The sequence below is a fragment of the Syzygium oleosum genome, unplaced genomic scaffold (assembly GCF_021117445.2).
Source record: "Syzygium oleosum isolate NSW1041296 unplaced genomic scaffold, Sole_v2.1 Sole_v2.02, whole genome shotgun sequence".
In the NCBI taxonomy this organism is placed as follows: Eukaryota; Viridiplantae; Streptophyta; class Magnoliopsida; order Myrtales; family Myrtaceae; genus Syzygium; species Syzygium oleosum.
The window spans coordinates 16,997,302-17,004,024 of NW_026607486.1; the positions used below are offsets into that span (position 1 = coordinate 16,997,302).

At 44.4% G+C, this 6,723-nt stretch overlaps 1 pseudogene; it reads right to left on the minus strand.

Annotated features, from left to right (window-relative positions):
• Nucleotides 1–310: 310 nt before the first annotated feature.
• LOC115669973 (probable WRKY transcription factor 57) lies at nucleotides 311–5,187 on the minus strand (annotated as a pseudogene).
• Nucleotides 5,188–6,723: the final 1,536 nt, after the last annotated feature.

The window sequence follows — 6,723 nt, forward strand, 5'->3', positions numbered from 1 at the left end:
ATACATACACATGATCCAAGATCTCTTGAGTTAGGTTTCGCACATGCTACGCTGGCATTGATCTACTACATCTGGCAAACGACTCGATCTAATAGGGAAAAGTTTATCGTATGCGCCGGAAATATATACCACTTCCATTCATGTAATCGCGGTTCCCCTAATAAGGTGAGGTTCGCGAATGCATGAGAAGATGAGGGCTTATGATCCTGAAAAACCTTATAGTTTCGCTTTCTACTAGTCACCTGGCTAATTTCATCCTGAATCAAAACGAGGGATTAGGTCCACGTAATAATTCAAATGCGCGAGAGGGTAAATAAGCTAGAACTTTCATTTTCAAATATATATATTTCTATAGACCAAATGACAATGTGGATTAGAGTGTACCATATTTAAACTTTTCCAATCACCGGTTACGCATTCCCGGAGGCACAATATCCCCTAACAATCCCTGGTCGACGTTCGCTGAGTTATGCGCCTGCAATGCACGGGAATCTCCAGATGAAGTACTCGGCACTTGGGTTGACCGTAAATAATTACTCGTCGGAGGACGAGGACTTATTTCTAGAGGAAGCTGAAATGGTGGATGGTCAAGACGTGTTGCTAGAGGAGCCAAATGTCCACCAACAAGGCCGGCTTCGCGACTAATGAGAATTCCGCCTCGGGGAAATCCAGCACTGTGATGGCAGTGTTGGCCTTCATACGTTGTGATCACGATGGTAGGATCTTCAGAGGAGCGTTCCACTCGTTTCTTCACTGTGCATCTGCTATTTGTGCACCGATAATAGCTCCTGCATCACCCCAAACAAAAGTGTAAAAATGAAAATGCCGGGATTCACGTGGTACTTACTGCTTTGTCAAATTTCATATCTGAAATTTCTCCAAAGCTTAGCCAAAGACGATAAAACAAAAGACGAACTCCCTCTGTTTCTTTTGGGTAAATTAGTTCTGTCATCTTGATTTCCTGCTCTTTAATGTCACTCCTTTGGTTTTTCTCATGCATTTTCAGCCCAGGGCAGAAATGGCATGCTTCAACATGGTAAAGAAATTCCGACAAAAGAAAATAACGTGATAAAGCAAAGAAACAACACAAAACCTTGTGTCCATACATACCTTATCATGTTTGACGGTATTACATATTGTACCAACGCTCTTGTTGCTTACGGTCGGATGAAACAACACAAAGAGGAAATTTTACATGCAGCACACTTTTTTACACGGATGCTGAGTAAAGTAAACGAAAGATTAACACCACCAACAGTCATCTTGCGGATGATCTCTCAGAACATCAGAATATTAAAATGTTCGACTACATAACAAACAAGAATAGAATTTGAATGTACGAAACGACTCTGCTTATATATAATTAATCAACGTAAGTTCCGCAAATTTAAATTAATATAAAAGTGGGATTTAATTCCAAATTCAATTTTTTCTGAGTTCTTTTTTTTTATTTATATCTCATTTTCTCTCAAATTTCGAATTTTCATTTTTGTAGAGTATAATACGAAAAATTACAACATGTTAACCGATTGGCATTTGTGATCATTCTAGTCAGCATCATTGATGTTTTTGTGCAACTTATCCACGTACATTGACAAAAGTTTTTAGTGGCAGTTATATTGTTTTAACCTATTATTCACAGGATAGACTGAATAGTTGACATCTCGAGAATCACGTTAAACGGCTTCTTCTGTCTGAGAAAAACTTACTAGAGTTTCGCATAATCTATTCACCGTGACCGATTTGTTCTATACATAAATATAGCAATTCCCAAAATATTTTCACAAGGAAAAAGGAGGTACTTCTGCCTACCAAAGTGAAAACAAATAAGGTAAAGTCCTCCCCTTGCTAATGTTAACCTTACGACTCTTTTGAGTTCCTCTTGATTGCTTGAAAGAAGTTACTTTTCCCTTCTCACCTTTCACTCTTTTTGAACAACCAAAAACAGATGATTTCCAAATGACTCTTCAAGGTTCCTTGTCTTTCTTTTACACATATCATCTAACAAAGCAAGCATTGGCCAAGATGATGAACTGGAAGAACACACGCATTGTCAAATAGAATAAAAACCTAAGCTACTCGCAAATGGTTAAGTGGAAATCTCGGTCGTTTTGGTAGGTGGAGACGCTTTCCTCATATAAAATTATTGACTCTAGAGAGGGAAAAGTCCTTCCTCTTTCGGGTCGCTTGTGGGCGAAAGTGAGTACAATCACTTAGCTATGCTTCATAATTGGAAAAACTAGCACCATGGAACTACATACCACTTAGCCAAAGTAAAATACCTTTCTGGATATTCCTCAATGTCCCGGCTATTTTAGGATCCGAAAAAAACTAGTAGATAATAAATCTCACAAAGCCTCGCCATTATTACCGGATGATCATGACACTTTCCAAAAATCGAATTATCAATCAATGGAGGATTGTTAGAATAGTAATTTTTAACTACTAATTAAAATATAATTTGCGTTTCTAATTAATATTAAGGGTTATTAGTTATATATAACTATTCTATTCCAGACATATTCTTACCAAAATATTTATCCCATTATTGCTTGACCGGTGCCGCGAGGCGAGACTTTTAATTAGCTGCTCGGTACTTTTAAAGAAGTATAAACTTCATAATAGTCGTTCAAGAAAGCCATGAAGTTCATACAGAATGATGGCAAAACATAGAGAGGTTAGGTCATTAACAAATGATTGGCGACAAACTGAACTTTGAGTAAGAAACATTGAGGTTACAGAATGGCGTAGCAGCATACCTTGGAAATGGGCTGTTCTTCACGGCCTTTTGTCCGTATTTCCGCCAGCGGTAGCCGTCTTCGAGATTGTCGATGTCGCTCTTGGTCATGAACGCAAAGCGCGGCTGCCTGATCCGCTTCTGGCCCTTCCTCCGGACCTTATTCCTGGAAGGAGGACATTTTATCCATCTATTGAGTAACTGCAAGAAATTAGGGGGAAGAATAATCTACATCTATTCCTGGAAGGTAAACTATGAATTTGTAGATTCAAGCTTATAGGATTCAGACTTGCTTGCATAGCCCTTCTTCACAACATGCATAAAAGCAAGGAAGTATTGACTCCCTGATTAATGTGAGATTTTCTAAGAGATCTCGCATCTAGGTTCCTAAGTTTTAAGAATTTCTCGCCTTCGCATTCAAATACGATCTAAGCATTTGTACAGAAGACTTTGATTCTCAGCAGGAGGAGATGTGGCCGATCCTTCGAAGAACAATAAAAAAGAAAACCATCTCAGGTCAGCTCAAGAGAGGATCTTCCCGACTAGGCGAAGTAAATGTAAAAAGGAAGGCCGGATAGAGGAATTCGACGGACGAGGGTCGCGACATTTCAATGAGGGGGACGAAACATCTTCCCATCCCAGCATTGTAGGTAGCGGAAGCCAAGAAATGTTCCGGCTCCGCGATCATCATAACATGCCCCGGCTGAAAACCTATTCGAATCGCTACAGTATAGACTCACAACCATATGGTATGATGTGCAAGATGCAATTCGAGACGACCAGGAATCACACGCATGCGCGCGCTCTTGATCCCCAACATCTCGACGGTCGACAAGCACGGCCGCGCAGATTACTATGTGAACGGACAAAAACCTAAGTTCACTCGCGGAAGGAGCGGATGAAGCGCCACTGATCTACGGATCTCTATGGCAAGACATGCTGACAAAAACCTCCTTTGCACGAGGGGGGGGGAGGAGGTGGAGGGTATATCTTTTCGAATAATGTAAAGGCAAGATAGGAGAGAGAGAGAGAGAGAGAGAGAGAGAGGGAGAGGGGCAAGTGGGCGAGTTTCAATAGATGCCCGGAGATCATCGACATCGATGGAACATGGCCATGGAAAAATCAAACCCGAAAGGACCGTCCTAGACAAACCAAATCCTCAAAAACTTTTTTTCGGCGTATTTTTTCATTATCCTCCTCGCGCTCCCACACCTGCGTGAATTAACCGAAAAGAATTCACTTTTTTGTTTAATAAAAAAAAGGGAAGAAAGAAGGAAAGAAAGGCACCGAAAAAAGGCTTGGCCAGAAACCCTTTTGGCCAAAAAGTTGCAGCACGCCATTCCCGCCGCAATGGCGGCGGCGTCGGGGGGGGGGACGTAATTAATGCCAGCATCCCCCCGGTATTCCGGCGAGCTTCCACCCGCCAGAACCGCCGCCGGTATTTCCGCGCAAAATTACGAGAATTCACCTCGCCCTCCACGTGCTCGAGCTGGAGAGCCACGGAGGATCTTGACGGGGGGAGGACTGGTTCTCGCGGGCGTACGGACAAGGGGAGTTGCACTCGCACTCTCTCCCAGAGGCCAGATGTTAGCAATGAATGAACAGGATATAATACTACCCAAAAAATTAACGATTCCTGTGCATCTGACTCGTTCAGTGCCTCCGTGATTTTGACCCTTTATTCCCTTTTGCCATTCAATTTGGAGGTAATTACGACTCGGCCCCGACCACAACCACCACCCACCTCACGCAACCCCAATTTCCCTCGAAAGCCTCTTTTTTTTTTTTTTAAAGAAAACCCTACTACGGTGATGGTGTGTGTGTGTGTTTAACTCACGGTGTCTCGGGCGGCTTGCCCCCGGAGCTCCCGGACTTCTCCGGCGGATCCTCGCTCCCGCTCGAGTCCGACGCGTTCGACGTCGACGCCTCGCCGCCTGCCGATCCGCCGCCCGCCGGCGGATCGGAGCTCCCGAAGCCGCCCCCGGCGGCGGGGGGAGAGGAGCTGGCCCCCGCGGAATCGAGGGCCCCGCCGCCGACGGGGCCGAGGCCCCCCCCCGCGCTGCTCGTCGTCGTCGGCGGCGGCGTGGAGGCCCCATCCGAACTCGCTGAGGATGCTGCTCTCGGCGCCGGCGCCGAGGAAGTAGCCGCCGTCGGGGTCGGGCCCCAGGTGCGGCCAGCCGGCGAAATCGCCCCCCGGCCCCGCCGGCCCGTCTTCGTCGTCGTCCATCGCTTACTTCATCCGAGGAGGAACCGGGGTGGAAGAGGGAAGAAGAAGAACGATTCTAGTAGAGAGAGAGAGAGCTAGGGTTTCGGACGAACGCGTGGTTTTGGAGGTGGGGGGATCCTCGTTTTCAAGGGAGGTTTTGGAAAGCTGGGTCCATGTCAGTGCATTAGTTGCAGCTACAGAGCTTTGAGAGAGAGAGAGAGAGAGAGAGAGAGAGAGATGGAGATGGAGATGAAAGAGAAAGGGGGAGGGAAGGAAGGACGGGAGGGGGGAGGGGAGGGAAAAAGGGAAGAAAGGATCGCCGTCAAAGTGAAAGAGTGAGGAGAATGATGTACGTGAGAAAAGATACGTGATCGCAGGCACGACCCCACGCGCATATTATTGACACCTCTCTTCTTATTTTATTCTTTCCCTCCTCCTTTCTTTTGGCCCCTCGCCTCCTTCATGTCTTAAATTTCTTCTTCCCTTTTTATTTCATTTTGTGAAGCGTACGTTCTGGGTTTTTGATTTAATCAAACCATCATGTCGAAACTCGAGTGTGTGAACATTCAGTGGGAAAGGGTGAAAAGGAGAGGATTTTTTTTTTAAAGAAAATTTCGAAAGATACGTATATAGTATGGATATGGCTGTGTTTTTTCCGTGGTTGAATATTTCGAAAGGGTTTTAAAAAAATTGGATTTTTTCGGAAGTCAAACCGTAAGTATTGCGAAATTCAAAGTGAAGATTGCTCTAAAAGGGTTTGTGCATGAACTAGGAGATGGCGGACACTATGGGACCATCATATCTCTCTCCCGCGCGCACGCTAATTGCTGATGTTTGCAAATGACAACCCGCCGTGTATAGGGAAATATCATTTTCAGCAACAAAAAAAAAAAAAACAATGGCCAATTTGATCTGAAGTTGAAGATGATCCGCGGCAAAAGAAAAGAATTCGAATCTCGTCGCGCGTACAATGTCCGTCCGGATAACCGCACGAAAATTCGAACTTATCGACGCTCTCTCGGCGCGCGAATCTAAGATGGGCAGAAGATCCTCGGATCTTTATAAAATGAGAAGCGGATTATTCGAGTCCTGAGAATTCGATCCGCATTATCATTATTTCCGGTTCAAACGAGCAAGAAATATTGGATTGGAAAAGAATAATACGTACACACTTAGAAGAAAAGAATATTAAAATATACTATGGCGAGATTATTCCGCACGCCAGACGTGGGTGGGACCCAGTATGAAATCTCCCCTTTTCCATTAAAATATCGACGCTTTCTTTTTTGTTTCATTATTAATGTTAAGGAAGATTTTGTCATAATCCCGATTCTTGATCGACGTGGAGGAGCTGAGCCCTTCCGTGGATTGACCTTTGCTATTATTTTTCTTTTTCGTCCCTTCCATTGGTTCGAGTTCAGTGCGAGCAAAGGACACGTGTCCATTGTTTCGGCCTGAATTAAAGCACGATGGGCTTCATTTATGACAACCAAACTGGTACGACGTTTTCCGAGCCGACCATCCCCTTTTCTTCTTTCTTTCCTTGGTTTTTTATACGCACCGAGAGCTTCTACGGTAGAGATACGATAGCGCCGAGCGTATAATTTGAGAAGGAGAAGCGTACGTACGGGTGATTTTGTTGATACCTGCTTGCCAAATTATGTGACGTCTATTTTGATATTAGTATGCATGGTGCCCTAAAACTTAGTATTTAGCCTAGAAGCCGTTTGCTCTTGTAAAACGATCAGAACTTGTTTGGGATGGTGTTTATGTCAAACTC